The sequence below is a fragment of the Macaca nemestrina genome, chromosome 14 (genome assembly GCF_043159975.1).
Source record: "Macaca nemestrina isolate mMacNem1 chromosome 14, mMacNem.hap1, whole genome shotgun sequence".
Taxonomy (NCBI): Eukaryota; Metazoa; Chordata; class Mammalia; order Primates; family Cercopithecidae; genus Macaca; species Macaca nemestrina.
In genome coordinates this window covers 80,727,112-80,748,746 of record NC_092138.1, presented here as the reverse complement: position 1 = coordinate 80,748,746, position 21,635 = coordinate 80,727,112, and the positions used below count along the sequence as shown (strand labels likewise).

General features: G+C 45.1%; 1 protein-coding gene and 1 long non-coding RNA gene across 14 annotated transcripts in view; both read right to left on the bottom strand.

The window, feature by feature from the left end:
- Positions 1–21,635, bottom strand: part of LOC105481052 (PALM2 and AKAP2 fusion) — a 545,532-nt gene that overhangs the window by 39,006 nt on the left and 484,891 nt on the right. Inside the window, exon 1 of one of the 13 annotated variants that reach the window (XM_011740326.2) lies at positions 7,887–8,035. The exons of the other annotated variants lie outside the window; for them this stretch is intronic. The gene's annotated coding sequence lies outside the window, so the exon portion shown is untranslated. Of the gene's footprint in view, positions 1–7,886; positions 8,036–21,635 lie in introns of those variants that run through there. 13 annotated transcript variants of the gene reach the window in all.
- The window catches only part of LOC139358192 (uncharacterized), a 28,022-nt gene continuing 18,926 nt past the window's right edge, over positions 12,540–21,635 (bottom strand). Inside the window, exon 2 of the long non-coding RNA XR_011612779.1 lies at positions 12,540–20,177. This is a non-coding gene — a long non-coding RNA (uncharacterized lncRNA). The remainder of the gene's footprint in view (positions 20,178–21,635) is intronic.

Genomic DNA, 21,635 nt, shown 5'->3' with positions numbered 1-21,635 from the left:
TTCTGCTCCTCACATCAGCATTGTCCCTTTCTCTTGAATGTTTCACACATCAAGTGCTCGATGATGAATGAGCAGATGCCTTTCCATGTTTTCTTTTTAGGACTCAACAATTGAACAGCTCTTTCTAAGGCACTCTTTTTGAACTACAAATAGTTGTTTTGGTACCAAATTTTTAAAATCTAAGACGAGAATTTGACAATATACTTTTGCAGTTGTCTGAAAAAAATATATAAAACTGCCATTATCTTTGAATCAGAAATTAATTTACAAGTAGTTATGTCTTCTGTGATCGGTCAAACAGATTTTAAAATATGCTAGTTAGTTGGCAGAGTGCAGTAGCTCATGTCTGAAATCCCAGCACTTTGGGAGGCTAAGGTGGGTGGATCACTTGAGGTCAGGAGTTTGAGACCAGCTTGATCAACATGGTGAAACCCCCTCTCCACTAAAAATACAAAAGTTAGCCGGGCATGGTGGTGTACACCTGTAATCCCAGCTACTTGGCTTGAGAATCGCTTGAACCTGGAAAGCGGAGGTTGCAGTGAGCCAAGATAGTGCCACTGCATTCCAGTCTGGGCGAGGAAGTAAGACTCTGTCTCAAAAAAGGTTGGGTGTGGTGGCTCACGCCTGTAATCACTTGAACCCGGAGAGCGGAGGTTGGAGCATTCCAGCCTGGGTGAGGAAGTGAGGCTCGGTCTCAAAAAGGAAAAAAAAAAAAAGAAGCAGCAGCCCACGCGGTGGCTCACCCCTGTAATCCCAAAACTTTGGGAGGCTAAGGCAGGCCGATTACCTGAGGTGAGGTCAGGAGTTTGAGACCAGCCTGGCCAACACAGTGAAACCCCGTCTCTACTAAAAATACAAAAAATTAGCCAGGCGTGGTGGCAAGTGCCCCTGTAATCCCAGCTACTTGAGAAGCTGAGGCAGGAGAATCGCTTGAACCTAGGACAAGGAGGTTACAATGAGCCGAGATCACGCCACTGCACTCCAGCCTGGTCAATAAGAGTGAAACTCCATCACACACACACACAAGGCTAGTTACTTGTTAAAAGTCAAAGTTAGTGGGGGTTCCAGGGCAATTTGAGATGAATCCTTTCCAATACATTTTTTTAAACCTCTAGACACTGGCGGGTGTAAACAGGAAAGAGGCCCTCCTTCTTGTGAGCTATATGGCATCCAGTCCCCCTTTCCCATAAATTCAGAAAATTCTTCCTGACACTAAATTCCATCTACTCAGGGAGCAGCAGGTTTAACCTCTAATTGGTATGGAAGTATTTAAAGAGATAAACAACTCTGAATTACTGATTCACAATCATGCACCAGAGGTCTTGAGGTTTTGTAAAGTTAGACAACAATGATAACAAAAGAGTGAATTCCTGAGTTCCACTGTAAGCAGTAAGAATTTGCCTTCATGCATGATGGCCTGATGGAATCAAAGCCACTGGCAACTACACCAGGTAAATAAAAATGGGCTGGAAATCTAACCTATCCGGATTGGGCAGGAAACTGGGCTTGGTATCGTCAGATGATGTCTTGTTTAAACCAACAAATGCTTATTGCTCTCTTTGAAGATAAGAAGGTCCAGAATTTTCTCCATGCTTCAGATTAGGTGAATGTGATTCCAGATTTAGATAAGATGCACATTCATTCAATCAACAGGAAAGTCCTTTTTGAAATGAACTATTTCCCAATGCAAAAAAACAGAAGGATATGAAAGAATCATCCAACTGGGTTTTCTAAGGTCAGAGAAAAACTAGGGTGCAAAGGGGCTGTGAGAGCTTTTTAGATGGGCCCTGCTCACCCTACAGGTAGAGCTCTAACAGCATGACAGAAACATGCTGTTAGAGACATGACAGAAACAGCATGTTTCTAACAGAAACCTGCCTTTCCCACTAAATTCCTAGACTAGTTAACAGCTGGTTAGGATGTCTACCATTTACTTTCAAATACTTGGTCGGGGCAATTTAATACAGCTGTGTGCTTCTGAAATCAGTTTAAATTACATTCCAGGGTCTGACAACCACCCTAACTGGGAACATAAACTCAAGAAATGGTCACCTAGGATCTAATGAGAGATACCACACCCCACAGGTGGCTTCCTCCAGTACTTAGCTCTCTTGAACTCCGGAGAACCCCTGAAGCTTTGTTAATTGGCATAATTAAGGTGAGAAATAGGTTTTCATTAGTGAAATTAGTGGCCTGTCAATTAGCATAATGAATGTTAGAAACCCGTGAAATTGGTGGTGTTCACATTTGTGGATTAGAGATCTTCCTCACCCTTTCATGAAGGGGATATGCCAACAGAGTGAGCCCTTTGGTTTATACACCCTTAGGGATGGTGTTTGAGGTTTGAGAACTAACTATTCTTGTTTCTAGCCTTTGGTTCAGGGGACTTTGGTTGCTTAACACCCACTAAAATGGTAACAGAATCCTGTCTTCATAAAGTTCCCACATCTGTCTTCAGGCAAGGTGGGGGGGTAGCATCTAGAAACTTAGGGACCTGAGAGTTCTTCATACCATTTTTTACAAATGTTTATTTAACACAAGTCTGTATGAGTGCCAGAATTTGGTCCAAGAGACCTGTGTTTAATATAACCTGGTAGCCAGGCTGCTACTAAAGTCACCTTTATCTACCAAAAAGTGTTTAATAGTTTTGCAAAGCAAATTAACATGGCTTAATTTACAACACAGGTGCCTATGTCTCCACCTAAATAATGCAGAAAATGTGGTAATTCAGAGTTTGGTGTCCAAAGACCAGAGTCTGGGGTCATTTCTTGGCTCTACCTATAAAAGTCCTACCAGACTTTTTGTACTATAATTACGGAATTCTGCTGAGAATAGAACTCCTTCGTAAGCAGGACTAATAATATCTCCCAAATCTGTTTTGAGAATTAAGTTAGAAAATGTACTTAAAAGTACTATGTAAACTGTAAAACGGTTAATGCAAATGTTCACTATTATTAAGTCATTTTACACCGAGGTTTAAATGACTGATATTATATTCTTTCTGGCAGGAGACTGAATTTCTTTTGGGAAAAGAGCAGATTTTTAGAAGAAAAGAAATCAACAAGAAAAGATTAAAGAAAAAAGGCCCAGGAAAGACTCAAAGTCAGAACCTATGGCAGCTCTAATCTCCCTAATCTTTCCCTAACCCCAGATCCTTACATGTGAATTTTAGTTGAAGCTGAACACAACTAGGAAGATACAGTTGTGCTGCAACAGAGAGAATAATTTCACAAAATGTCCTTAAAAGTTAAGCCCTGAAATGCAGTAAGTAGAATAAGTAGTCAAGAACCACCAGACCTGGGGCTCCAGTCACATGAGAAGCAGAGGAGGGGTCACACACTGGATAAAACAGAACCTGGTCCATCTCCATTACTCAGCTAGCCAAGTAAACGTACGAGTGAATGAGACAGCCCTGACAAGCCTTTCCCGTGGGCATCTGTAAGCGTGGCATCCCCATTTTCTAGTTGACACATGTCTAATAGCTTATCATTTCATAGTACATGCACATACATATGTCAGCTGATGCTTGAAACATGGCCCTCTGTTAAGTGGGAAAGGCACGAATTTTATTTCAGTCTTAAAACTTCAGAATAACAGGTATAGAGAAATAAAGGGACATTTCTCAAGATCATCTGGCTAGTAAGTCCCCTAGCCAGGATTTGAAGGTGGGTTCTTCTCATTCTATCCTGATATATCAAAATGCATTCTCAATAATAGGAGGCTTTTGAAATGACATGGGAAATGGTAAGAAGAGTGGATGGATCAAAAGAGAGTTAGCTTGGCTTTTTGGTTGATCTTTTACTTGCTTGAATCTCTACAGATGATGTGAGACTCACAATTTAGCTTTAAAAGTCAATGATCTCTTTGCCTTCTTTATTCAGTCTTGGTCAGAGACAGATGAACTCCGTCGAGACTTAACTCTCTGGAGACATATCTGCTGCTCTATGTGTCAGCTAGAAATGTGACTTCTTGGGCCAGGTGCGGTAGCTCAGGCCTGTAATCCCAGCACTTTGGGAGGGTGAGGCGGGTGGATCATGAGGTCAGGAGATCAAGACCATCCTGGCTAACACGGTGAAACCCTGTCTCTACTAAAAATATGAAAAACTTAGCCGGGCGTGGTGGTGGGCGCCTGTAGTCCCAGCTACTCAGGAGGCTGAGCCAGGAGAATGGCGTGAACCTGGGAGGCGGAGCTTGCAGTGAGCCAAGATCGCGCCACTGCACTCCAGCCTGGGCGACAGAGCGAGACTCCATTTCAAAAAAAAAAAAAAAAAAAGAAAGAAATGTGACTTCTTGCACAGTCTGGGAGTTTCACCCTCTGGGCTGGGCTCTGAAGGGGTTCTGTTTCCTCTGGCCACTTGCCAGAGGTAAAATATTAAGATCCCATGTCCATGTCATTGTGATGGACACTGTGAGAAAAGGCTGCAACTCCTCACCAACACCACAAGTGAGATTCTAGAAGCCTGTTTACATTTGCACAGAAAACACAACAGCAGGGCCCTGATCCCTGACCCACTGGGCATAGACACCCATGTGTTCTTTCTGCCCAGGGTACCTAGGCCTGCAGCTAGGCATGTCATGAACAGAGATAACTTTAAGGAAGTGCATTTTCCTTAGCAGGCCTGCCTGAGTCCAGGCAGAGAGCGGAAAGGTGTCCTTCACCACAAGGACAATGTTCACTGTGTTCACAGCCTCCGCTCTGCCCCACCATCCTCAGGCTGTTAAAGCTCGACAGTGTCCCTAACCCATCTCGACCTCCCAGGCTCCTAGCCTAAATGCACAGTGTGACCCAAATTACTCAAACACCAGGCTGTACAACCAGGTTTCTCTGCTCTGAATAACCCAGATTACTTCCTACTAAAGCCATGACATTTAAATTAGAAATGCTTTTCTCCAGATAATAGGTGACCCGATCCTTTAATCCAGTTATTTATAAGTTCCACCAAAAATACAAACTCACTCTTGGCCTAGGAACAGAGGCATGGCTATAAAACAAAAATTCTTCATAGCTGTGAAATCAGAGAGTATCTCCGTTTTCGCTTCTCATCCTGCCTCTCTTTTGTAAGTCACGTTTTCAGTACACAGGACGCAACGACAATCATGATGAAGAACTGGTTCCACGAGCTATGTGTGGCTGTCTTTAGAGAGGTTCTTCCTAAACTTTTAACTTTCTGGCTAAGTCAGGATGTCTCCAGCACTAAGGCAAATGCAGAAGGGGTAGGGTGGGGTGGGGACTGCGGGCAGGGGTGGGGGTGGGGGCGGGGGGAGAAGGAAGTGCACCTGGCTGGTGGATGATGCCCAGAGACCTAAAAGATGACCACATCAGCTGAACCTCATCAGCTTTGGACAAACCAGGCAAAGCTACAGTCAGGAGGTCTGGGGGAGGCTAACTCCCCAAACCGAGGGAACCCGAGGCATAAGGAAGGGGAACAGAAGTTGAAGAGGTCAACACTACCTTGGATCCATAAGCATACCCTGGGACCCTGCACAGCTATATGCTCTCAGCCTGGGCCATGCGAGGTCCTCAGAGCTCCAAGGTGATCCCCCATCCCCAGCAAGAAGCTAACAGACTTGGAGGGAGTGAGTACCAGTTCCCATAAGAAGAACAAATAGCACCAGGGGAAGGAAGGGCTGCAGCAATAGCTGGAAATAAACTTCCAACCCTCTTCAACGGCACAAATCGTGCCGGGCAAAAATAATTGAAGAAAGCGCGGTGTACCAAAGTTCCTAAGCAGGCTGGCTGCACCTCCTCTGGCCCTCTCTGCTGAAGATGGCAGGAAGGAGAAGAAGCTGGAACTCTGAGGGGGCCCACCCGTTCCACCCTTCCCTGAAGGCACAGACAGCAGGAAAGTCTGGGAACTGCTTGCTGCATGAGTTAGGCTTTGGGCTTCTAAGCTGAGCTTACAAGCGGGAAGTGGCGGAGAGGAGAGGCCCCGGGTGATAACTTGGGCCACATTCCAGTCCTGAGCAGGCTGTCCTCTTCCATGCCCACGGCAGAGCTTCTTCCGGCCTGTAGAACTAGGGGCCTCTGTTGATTGTGGGAAACTGGGAACCAAGCCACTCCCTAAGGAGGCTAGAGCCTCCCCTCCTAGCTGATGGAAGACAGCCGGCCAGACTCCAGACCTCAAGCACTCCTGGGGCAAACGCAGGCTAAATTTGGACCCGACAGGCTCGGGTCAATGCTGTGACCCTTAAAAGGGGCAGATACTAAAACCACTTCTTGGGTTTGCCTCCATGGATCTCCTGCCATGAAGCCATTACAGCTCAATGTGACTAGGGCAGTTCTAAAAAGAAAACTCAACGCTTTGGAGGCCAGGAGTCCTATTCCTGCTCCTGCAGGCCCAGCCTTTTTTTCTGAAAGCTTCTACGGTATTGGTCAAAAGAGTAATTCGCCGTTCTGCTATTCTCTCTGTCTTATGCCTCAGGTACAGGTATGAAGACGGGATGAAAATACTTCTGGAACTCCCCACCTCTTCACTGGAAACAAGGCTTGCCTGTGTCTTGACCCACATTCCTGGTGAAGGAGACCTGGTCAATTTCTCATAGAACGGAGTCTCCCCCAGCACCACAGCTTAGCCTATTAATAACATCCTCTTAGCCCTGCTGAAAAGTCAGTGGCTCCAATCACATCTGGAAAATGTTAAGGTGTTATTTGATGAATACATTTACAGCTTGGGCTTTCTGTGAAAGAAACTGAAGATGGTGTGTGTGGTGGGGGTCAGCAGTGGGGAGGGGAGGAAAGGAAGGAAGCTGCTGTTGCCTTTTCTGCAGCAGCGGATGAAAGGGTTGTTTCTTTCCGTTACTTGGAGATCCACTTCTTACAGGAGTGACTGGGAGGCTTCCGGGTTTCCCGTGAATGAGGAGAGATGTGAGTTTCATGTTTTCCTCAATGGGGAATACGGAGGGCCCTATCAAGGAGCCCTCGGATGCTCTTCTCACCAAAGGCCCTTTTCACTGTGAGATTATTTTGCAAGGTAGTCCCCACCCCAGAACAAACCAAGCTCAAGGCCACAGAGGGAACTCTGGCTCCTGCAAGCTGAGATTTCTAGGGTAACTGATTCCGGTAAAGACAAAAGCAAGCCTCGTTTTTCAATTCTTTATAAATTTGCTGTGTCCCTCTTGGTTTAAAAATAGTTCCGGATCTTGGGTTCATGCCTGGTGAGCAGGTCACGGCAGGGATCAAAAGCCAAGCACCACTGTGGACCCAGCAGAATCCACTATATTGAGGCCGAGCCCCAAGGAAAGACGGTGCCAGACGCATTTGTGGTTAACCCTCTGTCTACAGACGATTCTGTGCCTATAAACGAAGCTGGTGAGGGTCTCCTTCCATCCCCATGAGACCTCCAAGAGACAGGTACCACACATTCCCCCAAAAACCGTATTCCCCCAAGCCACCCTGTGAATGTGGTGAGTTCCACAGCATGGAAACAGAAGGCTGGCTGTAGACCATAGGACTGGGTCTCTTGAACAAATACTAGAGGATGGCTAGGAAACGAGGCACCAGAATCACCCAGTCACTTGGTTCTGTTCTGGAAAAGGGCACACAGATTCTCAGACACACTCACACCATCTTCAAAGCATGATCTGCCACAGACGACTCATATAGCTTTGCACTGTATGTGCAGGACTGAGTGTCCTCTTTTCCTCTTAGCACAAAAGCTGAGAGTTTTATAAGATTTGCAAAAAAAAAAAAAAAAAGAGAGAGAGAGAGAGGAGAAGCAAGACACCAGTCTGAGCTCGGCTGCCCACTTTACAGCAAGAAAGGACTCTCCACAACACATGAGAGACTCAGAAAACCTCCTCCATAAAGACACTGGCCTCAAAAAAGACCCTGTCCTTTCAAATTAGAAAGAAAAGGACAAGAAGATAAGTCAGCAGACTTGGCTTACCCTGCCCAGAGCGTGCGCCTCAAACCTCCTCAGTGAGAACTGCCTTTTTCCAGACAGATTCCTGCGTGCGCCCTGGCTCAAGCTGGACAAATTCCTCCTGAGCCTCCTGACGGAAGACTGTGATGTCACCGTGGGCCCTCCCTCTGCTCCCTAAAAGGCCATTCACACAAAGAAGGACTTTAACCTCCTTCGGAGAAGCCTGGCCCCTCCCTGGCTGGCCGGAGCTGGAGGGCAGCGGCATTCCCAGCGAGAGCAGGCCCAGCCTGCTCCTGTCACACTCAGGGCTGAACAGAGAGGCAGGAGCTGGTGACATTGATGTGAATCAGATACCTCTGTCTTCTCGGCAATTCAGAGGTGGGCCCTGGGACAAGCAGGGAATTGATATCCCAGGGGTATTGAGGCAGCAAAAAATCTGAAAGACCCTGGAGAAATCTCCAGTTAGACTTTTCAGGACAGCTTGTGGTGTGTGCTTGTGCGTGTGTACATGCATGTGGTATGTGCATGTGTGCGTGTGTGTGTGATAACAAATGCTCACCACAGAACATTTGGGAAAAAAAATATTCATTCCCCTCCGCTCAGAAAAAAAGTTAATATTTCATTTCATTCCATTGTCTTCTCAGAAATACATATTTAATATCATTGAGACCAGACAGTAAATGCAATTCTGTGCCAAGTTTTTTTTTACTCATATCATTTCACAAGCACTTTTTACGTTATTTAACGGCCCTTGTAAGATGTATTTTAAGTGGCTACATTACAGTCCATGCCAAAGTGGACAGATGCATCTGAAGTCTGAAATGAGTGCTCTCATTTGAAGGAATGTCTGGAGTAAGTAGCTGCACCATCCCATGGCTAACAACAGTCCTCTGCCATCAAGAAAACAGATGTGCATTTGCCTTGGATAGAGACATCAGCGTCACCTCAAAATAGGGTCTACAGCACTACACTGAGTCTAACGGGGAGTTGGCGTGTTTATCAGTGCTCCCTGCCTGATAACACCGCTGGCTCAACTCTGCCTCCAGATTCTGTCCACCTCGTTCCCTGGAACTCTACGTTGACCTGGAAAATTTGGGGCATAACTTACAGGCGGAACTAGAAAGTCAGTCAGAATTCCAGGTCAGTTCAGTACCATGAAGTACTCACTTTTTCATTAAGATTTTAGAGGACAAAGAGAACTGAGATTTACAGTAAACTGGGGGAAAGATGACAAAGGCCACGCATGGTTCTGTGGGGCTAGCTCATTTGCGGTCAGTTTTGGAGCAGTTTGTCCTGGCGAGAAGCCGAAAGATGGAACAGGGTTCACCTGTGGTCTGCCCACCAGCCAGTACAGCAGACCTCCTGGGACCCTCCCAAGCACACAAGTCAAGGAAGGGATAATCAGAGTAGATGGCGCCCAGGCAGGCTCTTTTGAAAAGGAAGCTAAAAGTAGACTTCACAAATATTTACAGCATCTAAACAACATTTTCCATATGCTAAAAACATTCTCCAAATTTATTTAGAAATATTGGGGAATTCCTCAGTGACTGACTTGGTGGTATCAAGTCACCAGGGAGCTCCAAGGGAACTCTGAATTGATGCTGCCCTGTGGAATAATTGGAATGTTCTGTTGTGTAGCCAAAGGCACCTGAATATGCTACTTAGTCATCTAAAGTAAAATGAGGCGGGGAAATCACATGCCAATGGCATTGCTCCACTTGAGAAGGAAGAACCAGGGCAGGACTTTCCATTATGAGGTGCCCTCAACCAGCGATGCAAAAGGGGTACCCGGGACCCACTCCATTACCGCACCTGCCCCTCCACATCCGTGGGAAGATTTGTTTAAAAAAAAAGGTTTTAAATCTGCCCTATCCACAAAAGACAACTGTATGTGCTCTTAAAGTACTATTTTCCAAGGAGTAGGTTTGCATATGACCTGGCATCTCAGAGACACCAGAGTCCACTACACACACCAACACACATATGCTCCACCCACACACAGGCACACCGTTGTGTGTTGACTTGAGTCATCTCCACAGATTCTTATGTTGAAGTCCTAACACCAAGGACCTCAGAATGTGACCTTATTTGGAGATCAGACTTTACAGAGGTAATCACGTTTAAGTGAAGTCACCAGGGTGGGCCCTAATCCAGTATGACTAGGATCTTTAGAACAAGAGGAAATGTAGACACAGAGATGTGCATAGAGGGAACACAACTATTTATAAGGCAAGGAGAGGGGCCTGGAACAGATCCCTCCCTCACAGCCCTCCGAAGGAACCAACTCTGCTGAGGATTTTGCATTTCTAGCCTGCCAACTGTGAGACTGTCGTTTAAGCCTCCCCCCACCAATTTGTGGCACCTTGTCATGGTAACCCTAGCAAACTAATCTATATACTCACACATGCACACCCATGCATTTGTATGTGTGCATGCACACAAAAACACACACATTCACACACTTCCCTGAGTCTTCCCTCAACCCCAAGCTGCAAAAATAGGGTTGAGGTTAGAAAAATACTCTGTGGCAAAGTCACAGTTAGGTACTCCAGAAAAGTGGATTATACTCAGAGGCAGAGGGAGACATGAACCACCAGCAAGCTAGCCTCAGCCTGCAAAAGCATAAACGGAGCCATCCTACACCTGATGACAGTGGAGTCTCTAGAGAGAAATGACCAGTGTGGAATCCAGCAGGTAACAGGAAGCTGCAGCTCACACCTCTACACCCTCTAAGCGCAGACCGTGAGCTTGGGGTGGGTTTTCTGAAAATAAATTTGCACTGCCGGTTTAATTCTCCTGGTGCCATAACCTGATCTCATTAGTCTCTGAGGGTGCCTTGCCCTAGGGGAAAAGAAGCCATTTTGAAACTTGGTCCTGGTTGATTGGGAAGTAAACTTCAACTTACGAGGGTCTAGCCACTGGGGTTTAAAGACAATTGATACCATTATGATCATCATTCAGTGAACATCTGTGGTGCGCCTACTGTGTGCCTTGTCTGTGCCACATATCCTTCCATAGCTTCTATTTAATCCTCCCATTAATGGCAAAGTGGGGATTACCATGCACTCTGCAGAGGGGCAGACACCAGCCAATGGCAGCCACCTATTCCCTAGGGTCACTCTGCTGGTTAGGAACAGAGCTCTGGCTAGAAGCCATGAATCCCCAAAATGCAGCAGGGCTCATGGAAGCCACACCAGGCAGCTCAGGAAGGAGCAGACCCAAGAAGCATTTGGGCCAATGCAAATAAAAGAAAAAAATCTTATGGCTCACACCTGTAATCCCAGCACCTTGGGAGGCTGAAGCGGGAGAATCAATCACTTGAGTCCAGGAGTTTGAGACCAACCCGGACAACGTAGTGAGACCTTGTCTCTACAAAATTTGAAAATTAGCCAGGCTCAGTGGCATGCACCTGTAGTCCAGCTACTCTGGAGGCTGAAGCAGGAGGAACTTGAGCCTGGGAGGTCAAGGCTGCAGTGAGCCATGATCAAAAAACAAAAAACCTTAAGACGTGTCTGTAATGTAAGGCAGCAAGAGACTACTTTGAAACTGTAGGCCAGCTGCTAGGAGTTTTGGGAAGGCCTCATTTCCCCTCTGAGTCTTAGTTTTCTGGTCTGTAAAATGAGATCCCAGCTACGTAAACCCTCACAATTCACTTCTCCTAATCTCTGTAAGTTCTGTGGTTTTAGCATAAACTTTGGGCAAAGGTGAACTCGTTCTGAGTGGGCAGAGTCTCAAGAAAGCCTGCGAGACGATAGAAGCAGCAGCTGCCTTGGAAACCAGGTGATACTTTTGCCGAGAGGGATTTTAAGAGTTCCCGGAAGGAGGCGCGGCTTATAGACAATCCCCTTGTCAGAACTTTGTCTCTTTAATGGAAGAATTTTATTCTGCTAAATGCAACTATCCCACTTGTGACAGTCACCAGTCACTAGTACCTTAGTGTGACATAAAGTTCCAAAAATAGGTTTGAAGAGGTCAGGAAGGAGTGAGCCCCGCAGGGTAGAGAGGCTGGCTTCAAACACAGTTAAGAGCCAGTCCATTGCCTGGAATTGCAAAGTAGCAGGTGCAGGGGAAAGGGTGGCACTGGGAAGGTTCCCCTCCCCGTTTCCTGGCGCTTAGGGAAGCTGGGGCAGCTTCTCAAGCTGCTCCAAGGCCCAATTCAAGGCACACAGAAAAGGAAGCCTGGGCCTCACAACTGCCCTTCCTCCTCACACGCCCAGTCTTGTCCTCTCCCTCCTTACCCTTCAGATAGGTTCCTCCTCCAAGCCCTGTCACCAAAAGACCCTACATCTCAGCATGCAGTCAGGTCTTTAAAACAATTTGCACTTACATGTGAATCGGATGGGAATACTTACAATTCAAGACAGGATTTTGTTTACCCAAAGGAATCCCTGAAGGAATCCCTGATTGGAGCAATATACAATTAGTTATCAATTATCCACCTATACAATTAGTTATCAGCATGTAATGAAAGAGGTACCCTCATCCAACTCCATAAACTTGGATGGGAATTTGGCAAAAAACACACAATGCTTTTGACCCAGTAGTTATACTTCCAAGAATTTATACTACAGACATAGAGGCATATGTAGAAAATGATCTATACACAAGGATCTCCAATGCCACAATGTTTGCAATAATAAAAGACTAGAAATAACCTAAATTAATAAGGGACTAACATTTTCCCTTTTTTTTTTTTTTTTTTTTTTTTTTTTGAGATGGAGTCTCACTCTGTCTCCAGGCTAGAGTGCAGTGGCATGATCTTGACTCACTGCAACCTCCGCCTCCCGGGTTCAAGCGAATCTCCTGCTTCAGACTCCCAAGTAGCTAGGACTACAGGCATACACCACCATGCCCAGCTAATTTTTGTATTTTTAGTAGAGATGGATTTTTCACCATGTTGGTCAGGATGGTCTCAATTTCTTGACCTCATGATTTGCCCACTTCGGACTTCCAAAGTGCTGGGATTACAGGTGTGAGCCACTGCGCCTGGCCTGATGTTTTCATTAAGTGGAATATTATACAACTTTGAAAGAACAGAAGAACTCCCAGCTCTACAATAATTTATATATAGCAATCTTCAAAATCTACTGAGTAACAAGTGCTATGGAACATTTTATAAAGAACATGTTACCTTTGATGTTAACAAACATGAATATGAATAATCTTATATGTATATATGTAGGTATGTGTGTATATATATTTGCATATTCATAAGTCATCCCTGGAAGGACACATAAGAAACTGATCACAAAGATTTTCTCTGGAATGGGGAAGGGTGTCACTGGACATCAGGTGTAGGTAAGCTTCTATTCACTGTGTTCTTTTCTACACCTTTTCAATGTTAGAATATATGCATATATTAACTTCTGGAAAAAGGAATTAAGCACTTAAAAATAGAGACAGAAAGGTAGGAAAGCACTAAAAGGAAATATGGTGCACCAATGGGTGATTAGGCACCTGGAGGAGATAAATTCACTGTCTAAAAGTCAAGAAGGCCGGGCGCAGTGGCTCATGCCTGTAATCCCAGCACATTGGGAGGCTGAGGCGGGCAGATCACTTAAGGCCAGGAGTTCGAGACCAGCCTGGCCAATGTTGCGAAATCCTGTCTCTACTAAAAATACAAAAAATTAGCTGGACATGGTGGTGGGCTCCTATAGTCCCAGCTACTCGGGAGGCTGAGGCAGGAGAATCACTTGAACCTGGGAGGTAGAGGTTGCAGTGAGCCGAGATTGTGCTACTGCACTCCAGCCTGGGTGACAGAGCAGGACTCTATCTCAAAAACAAAAATTAAATTGAATTAAATAATAAAGGATATAATTTGTGTGTGTGTATGTTTGTGTATATATATGTGGAATATATATATGTAATATATATTCCATTTTATGAAAAGATCAGTTCCCTATTAATTTAGATTATTTCTAGTCTTCTATTGTTGCAAACATTGTGGCATTGGAGATCCTTGGATATAGATCATTTTCTACATGTGCCTCTATGGCTGTAGTATAAATTCTTGGAAGTAGAACTACATACACACACACACACACACACACAACCACATATATATGTATACACACACACATATATACTTTATTCTATATATATAGTTTGCCCTCTCTCTGTAGTTCATATATATATGTGTGTGTGCGTGTGTGTGTATATATATATGTGTGTGTATATATATGTGTGTGTATATATATGCATATATATATATATATATATATATATATATATATATATATGGAGGGAGAGAGAGAGAGAGTTTATCTGCGGCTGCTGTGGTTTCAATGTGTCTCCCAAAATTCCTGTGTTGGAAACTTAACAGTGTTGAGAGGTGGGACCTTAAAGAGAGGATAAGGTCATGAGGGCTCTGACTTCACGAATGGTCAACCAGGAATGGATTCATTATCAAAGTGAGGCTGGCCCTCTCTTTTCTCTCACAGGTTGTATGCTCTTTTGCCCTCTCACCTTCTTCTATGGGATGAGACAGCCTCCAGAAATGTAAGAACTAAATCTCTGTTCTTGATAAATTACTCAGACTCAGGTATCCTCTTTTAGCAGCAGAAATTAGACAGACAGTGGTTAACCCTGGAGAATAGGAATGGGGGAAACTCAGTGCTAAAGGGGTGATGAAAAGCTGAAGTGGAGTCCATAGTTTTTATTTCATAGAGATGTGAATTATTGGCAGGGTACAGTAGCTCATGTCTGTAATCCCAGCACTTTGGGAGGCTGAGTTGGGAGGACAGCTTGAGCCCAGGAGTTCAAGACCAGCCTGGGCAACATAGTGGGACCCCATTTCTACAAAAAATAATTTAAAAAAATGAACCGGGCCTGGTGGCACGAAACTATAGTCCCAGCTACGTGGGAGGTTGAGGCGGGAGGATCACATGAGCCTGAGAGGTGGAGGCTGCAGTGAGCTGTGATCACATCACTGCACTCCAGTCTGGGCAACAGAGTGAGATCCTGTCTCAAAAAACAAACAAAAAACAACAACAAAAAAAAACAAACAAAGATGCATGTTACGGTGCAGGTATTAGTATTGTAATTGGAAAAGCAAAGATTGAGAGTATCATACATAAATTAAAAAGTTACAAATTCGAGCTTTAAATACATTTAGACTTTTAAACGGCCTAGGCTCATCTACTTGTTAGGTTTTACAACACCTCTGATCTTCATTTTCCATCTACATGTTAAAAAGTGAGGCTTTAATCGGCCACAATGAACAAATGTGTACCAAAACTTGGCCGTCTCTTGAGGAGGTTTTGCTTTCTGGCTGTAATTTATTATCTGTTTAGGAGTACTGTCATTCTACACAGCTGCATGACAATATCGCCTTCCGTTTTCACTGAAGATAAGTTATTGGCTTACTGCTATACATAGACATTTTCCTTCCTAGAGCTGCCTATTCCCAGAAAAGTTTTGAAACACACTGTGAGTAACCAGATTCCCCCTTGGGAATCAAATATCATCGAATTTCATGAACTATGTCACAGACAGAATATGTCATAGGAAAATCCCATTGAAGAATTTCCCAAGGACTAATCAGTCAAGTGGAGAACAAAAAATAGGAGGCCGGCTTATCCATTATTCTAAACAATAGTCTTTTTTTTTATTCCATTTAACTTAAATGTACAGGTGAGTCAATCTAGTAATCTCCTCACCTACCTACAAGGTGTGCATGCGCGCGCACGCACACACACACACACACACACAGACACACACACACGGGTTCATTAAATTTGAGTCCCATTTTTTCTTATAGTATTTTAAAATTTTGAGTAAAGTTTTAAAAATAATATTTTGGGTTTGTTCAATCTAGTCTTCCATAGGCAAAAAGCACCACATCTCTTATTAGTGTTTAAAGTGAATGCTGGGGTTTGGAACAGAATGTAACTCTGCACTTAGGCAATCCCAAATTCCATACCGATTATGTATGGGATTCCTACCCTTCTGTTACTTAATTCCTATCCATCCGGTGAAGCCTGAGGGTCTAAGGTCAGTGGTGGACTCTGGGAGCTGAGTCCAGGGAACAGAACGGGTCTCTCGTACATTTACCCACCATGCTCTTCCCTGCTCAAAGCAGGTGTTACATGGCAAGCTTCACTTCTCCAAGACAATGTTCACAATTCCAGAGGAGAAAGAAAAACCATCAGAGATGCTTTTTCGACGAAATCATTGGTGAGTTCTAAGAACACTTAACAAAAGGAGCTACCACTTTCCAACAAGAAAATGGTTTGAGCTGATGGAATCAGCTACCTATTGATTTCAGGGAAACTGATGGAAAGTTCTAAAAGGTTCAGAGATCCCTGCACAGAACCACCCCATCGTCATGGATATCAGCATCACTGTGAATTGCCACCCACTCTAGGAACTCATGAACAGTCTTGTCTCAAGTTTCTTCAAAAGCACAAAGCCACATGTGAAGCCAGGCTGTCCAGCAAACAGACCGCTAATCCAATTCACTCTGACACAGTCTGGCAGGAAACAAGAACTCCAGGAAAGTCCAGATGGTCAGTCTGAGAGTCTCCACTAGGGTTAAGTGGTAATTCTGGATCAGGACAGGCACTGGGGACACTCGCCTGATGAGAAACAGGACACAGCGGGCAGCCAAGGGGCAATGAAGACTCAAGCCAGGGCTGCTAATTTTTCTCCCATCTCATGCGGCAAACGGATGCCACTGTCTACAAGGGATTCTGAGCACGATACCAGAGGTGCACTTGCGGTTTAAAGCAAGATATTTGCCCTTGACAAATTTGCCTTGTCAGGTCCTCAGTGACCTGACCTGGTTCTGACCGTGATTCTGCCCCAGCCCCGGCCTTTAGCCAGAACCAGGGGGACCACATGGACTCACACCTGTCTTGCTCACAGCTCTGCTCTCTCAAGCCCACCCTGGGCCAGCACTGGTGGGCCACGCTCTGGGAAAAGTTTAGGCAGCCAGACTCTGGGGGCAGCCGAGGGCTGGCCACCTGTTTCCGTCCACTGCTTCTATGGCTCTGAATGCCAGGAAGGAACCTCTGCAGGAGAAGGAAAGCGTGGAATTTCTCCACGTACCACTGGGATGCATGATAAGCATAAGCCAGCAGGGATACGAGGAGCAGTGGGGAGTCGTGGGAGGGTATTTTGCTTTGTGCAAAGAAATGTGTTCCTTCTCTTAATGCAAACGAAACCAACTACTACCTTCTCTCATTTATGAAGACTCTCTCTGCCCGACTGTGGAATCCCAGGAGCAGAGCAGGGTGGTTGAGAGCCAATAAGTAATACTGATTATGGAAACAGGATGAAATCTGAGAACCAGCAACAAGGAAGGGGTCGCCATTTGCTTGCAAAGCCTCTGCTTCATCCTGTTTACCCTCCAGAGACCCTCTTTGATCCCAGGGCTGCCTGCTGTTGACCATTTTGCTGCCATAATTTTTAGACTCTTTGTTCTCCATTTGTTTATATGTGGTAAAGTGATATGGTGGGAAGTACACAAATCTAGAGAAAAGAAGGTCAGGGTTTGTGAATACTTGGGTATCACAAACTGATTGTATGATGCTTATGCAAGGGATTTTCTCCTCAGGGTCCTCATCTGTTAAATGGATATAGCAAGTACTGAAGGGAGTCAAATAGTGTCCCGCCCCAAAATTCATGTCCACCCAGAACCTCAGAATGGAACATTTGGAAATTAAATAGAGTCTTTACGGATATAATTTGTTAGGATGAGATCATACTGGGTGAGAGCGGGCCTCAAATCCAATGACTGGTGTCTTTATAAGGGGAAGAGAGGGCATACAGATATGTACACAGAGGAAACTCCATGTGAATCTGGAGGCAGAAATTGGAATGATTAATTTACAAGTCAAGGAATGTTAAACATTGCTAGCAACCACGAGAAGCTAGGAGAAAGGCATGGAATGAATTCTCCCCTCAAAGCCTCCAAAAGGAACCAACCCTGCCATCTGTAATTTCAGACTTCAGGCCTCCTGAACGGTGAGAGAAGAAATTACTACTGCTTTCAGCCACACAATTTGTGAGAATTCGTTACAGCTGCCCTAGGAAATGGATACACCTACCTTCTGGGGCTGTTATGAAGATTTCCGAAAAAACAGCATGTGAGGGCAGCCAGCCCCACAATGGGAACATGGTGGGACTTCAATGTCAGGTAGTTCACTGTTGCTCTCTACTCTGGCCATAGGCTAATAATAGCATTTTTCCAGCCTTCTCAGAGGCAGGTTGCCCCAAGATATTCATGCTTCTTAAAACTTGTAGACAGGGCCGGGTATGGTGGTTCACGTCTGTAATCCCAGCACTTTGGGAGGCCAAGGCAGGTGGATCACCTGAGGTCAGGAGTTCGAGACCAGCCTAGCCAACATGATGAAATCCCGTCTCTACTAAAAATACAAAAAATTAGCCTGTTGTGGTGGTGGGCGCTTATAATCCCATAATCCCAGCTACTTGGGAGGCTGAGGCAGGATCATTGCTTGAACCCAGGAGGCGGAGGTTGCAGTGAGCCAACATCGTGCCACTATACTCCAGCCTGAGCAACAAGAGCAAAACTCTGTTTCAAAAGAAAAAAGGCCAGGTGCAGTGGCTCACACTTGTAATCCCAGCACTTTGGGAGGCCAAGGCAGGCGGATCACAAGGTCAAGAGATCAAAACCATCCTGGCCAACACGGTGAAACCCCATCTCTACTAAAATTACAAAAATTAGCTGGGCGTGGTGGTGCATGCCTGTAGTTCCAGCTACTTGGGAGGCTAAGTAAGGAGAATCTCTTGAAACTGGGAGGCGGAGGTTGCAGTGAGCCAAGATTGCGCCACTACACTCCAGCCTGGTGACAGAGTGAGATTCCGTCTCATAAATAAATAAATAAATAAATAAATAAATAAATAAATACCTGTAGATAAAACAGAAACAGCAAAGGAATACCTGTGGAATAAAGGCATATCAGCGTAGCAAAGGCTGTAGGCTTATCGACTGCCCAACTGGAGCAGAAGCATACGTGTAGGTTGTTGTACACAGAAGCCAGGTTACAAAGACAGCCTGTCATAGAGCTGGCAATGGGAATGTACCTTGTCAAACTGGAGAAGGAACCCAGGGCCCGAGAGTCCTCAAAGGTATTAGCAACTTTAGTTGATGATGAGGTGCTCATAACCTTTGTTGAGCATTTATGATATGCCAGGCATTAGACCATGCGATTTTTATGCATAATTACATTTATTCCCCAAAACAAGCGTAGGAGGTCAGTACTCTTGAGAGCTCTAGTTTACATGTCAGGAAACCAAGGTTCAGAGAGTTTTAAGTGGCTTGCCCAAGGGCTCCAGCCGTAAGTGCTAAAGCAAGGATTGAACTGGAGGCAGTCTGTCCCAGGTCCTTTAACCACTATCTTGCCTCTTATAGATACAAAGGTAGAAACTGGGACAATCTCAGCTGGAAGCTTATCGAGGAAGACTGGCTTCAAGATTCTTTTTCTACTTTATCATATACTCTAAATGGGTCCTAGAACTATTTGCACGTGCTTGCTGGCTTAGCTGATATGCCAGTTTCCTTGACAGGAAATATAGATGATATGGATGATGATAACAATTATTTATTGCATACCTACAATATGTAGGCATTTACATACATTATCTCAATAAATCCTCATGGCAACTCTGTGAAATAGGGTTAATCCCTATTTTGTGGATGAACACATTGAAGCTCAGAGCTTAAGTAATTTGCCCAAAGACACAAAACAAGGAGGGGCAGAGTTGAGAGCCAAGCCCTGGCCTGTCCAGCTCTCCAAAGCCCACTATAAAGAAGCACATCTTGACACGCTTTTTGCTCTTCCAAAACACATGATGCGCCATGGCTTACTGAATCTAAGAATTCACTTTGAGATCTTAGCTGCATCTCGGATGGTAATCTTTAAGGGCTGTGTCTCCCACCTGCATCTGCTTAAAGATGCCTGGAGTTCTCCTCTAAATACTCCAGGTGAGTGACTTTCTCTTCAGTTGAGTGGTTGGAATTCTCTAGATAATGTCTGGTCACTTCCAAGAATGACTGTCTTATAATCAGGTTCAAGCACAATAGGAGGGATCCTACAATAGCAGTCGGTTCTGGCCATGGACCCCTCCCCAACATGCAGGACAGAAGGTGGGGATCTAAAAACAGGAAATGACAGGGGCTGGGTGTGGGAGTGGGGGCTTCAATGCTGCAGGAACACAAGCAACAAACATCTCAAGCTGTGCAATGCTAGAAGGAAGCTGGAACCAAAACGTTGACTGGAGGATGGTGCAGCTTTGTTGTATTCTAAAATGTTCATCCTTCCATTTTTTTTCTCTTTAGTTTTTCTGAGCATGCTGGATGCAAAATAAAAATAAAGAAAATAAAAATAAACATGTAGTCCTGAACCATGCTCTCTACATTGGTGACCACTTGCAAAGCCTCAGAATTGGTGCAGATGGTGCAAAATTCCTTTTTCTCACCTTAGCAATTCATTTTGCCATTAGGGGATGGGGAAGCAAGGCAAGACTTTATCTGCAAAGGCTGTGGTGGTGGCAAGGGGTTTGCCAGCTCCCAACTTAGTCAAGTCCCCTCAGTTTCACTATGCAATGCTGAAATGCACCATTCAGCATGTCATCATTTCAGTAAAGTGGCTCAACTTCTTATGAAAAACATTATTTAAAATTACTTCTTGAAGCCAGGTGTAGGGGGTTATGCCTATATTTTCAGCACTTTGGGAGGCCAAAGCAGGAGGATTGCTTGAGGCCAGGAGCTCAAGACCAGCCTAGGCAACATAATGAGACCTCATCTCTACAAATAATTAAAAGAAACACCTGGGCTTGGTGGGGCATGCCTGTGACCCCAGCTATTCAGGAGGCTGAGGTCAGAGATCACTGGACTCCAGCCTGGGTGACAGAACAAGACTCTGTCTCAAAAAAAAAAAAGCTTCTTGATTTTACTCTGTAATTCAGGTTTAACAAATTTCTATAAGGCTAATGAATTTCAGAATTGGGATATGAACAAAAACAATAACCTGTGAGAAGAGCTGTTTAAAATATTTAGCCTAATTAGATTCATAGATCTAATTCTCCTTCCTCTCTTGTAAGCCTAGATCGCATCATTTGCAGTATTTAAGAATTCAGGAGCGTAGGCCAGGCATGGTGGCTCATGCCTGTAATCCCAGCACTTTGGGAGGCTGGGTTAGGTGGATCATTTGAGGGCGGGAGTTCGAGACCAGCCTCGCCAACATTGTGAAACCCCGACTCTACTAAAAATACAAAAATTAGCCAGGGATGGTGGCAGGTGCCTGCAATACCAGCTACTCAGGAGGCCGAGGCAGGAGAATCACTTGAACCTGGGAGGCAGAGGTTGCAGTGAGCCAAGATCATACCACTGCATTCCAGGCTAGATGACAGTGAGTCTCCATCTCAAAAAAAAAAAAGAATTCAGGAGCATGAATGCACCATAAACACCATGTCCACGTCGAGGACTCCAGAGGTCTCAGGGGTAAAGAAAGTTAGAGGCCGGGCGCGGTGGCTCAAGCCTGTAATCCCAGCACTTTGGGAGGCCGAGGCGGGTGGATCACGAGGTCAGGAGATCGAGACTATCCTGGCTAACATGGTGAAACCCCGTCTCTACTAAAAATACAAAAAACTAGCCGGGCGTGGTGGCGGGCGCCTGTAGTCTCAGCTACTTGGGAGGCTGAGGCGGGAGAATGGCGTGAACCCGGGAGGCGGAGCTTGCAGTGAGCCGAGATCACGCCACTGCACTCCAGCCTGGGAGACACAGCGAGACTCCGTCTCAAAAAAAAAAAA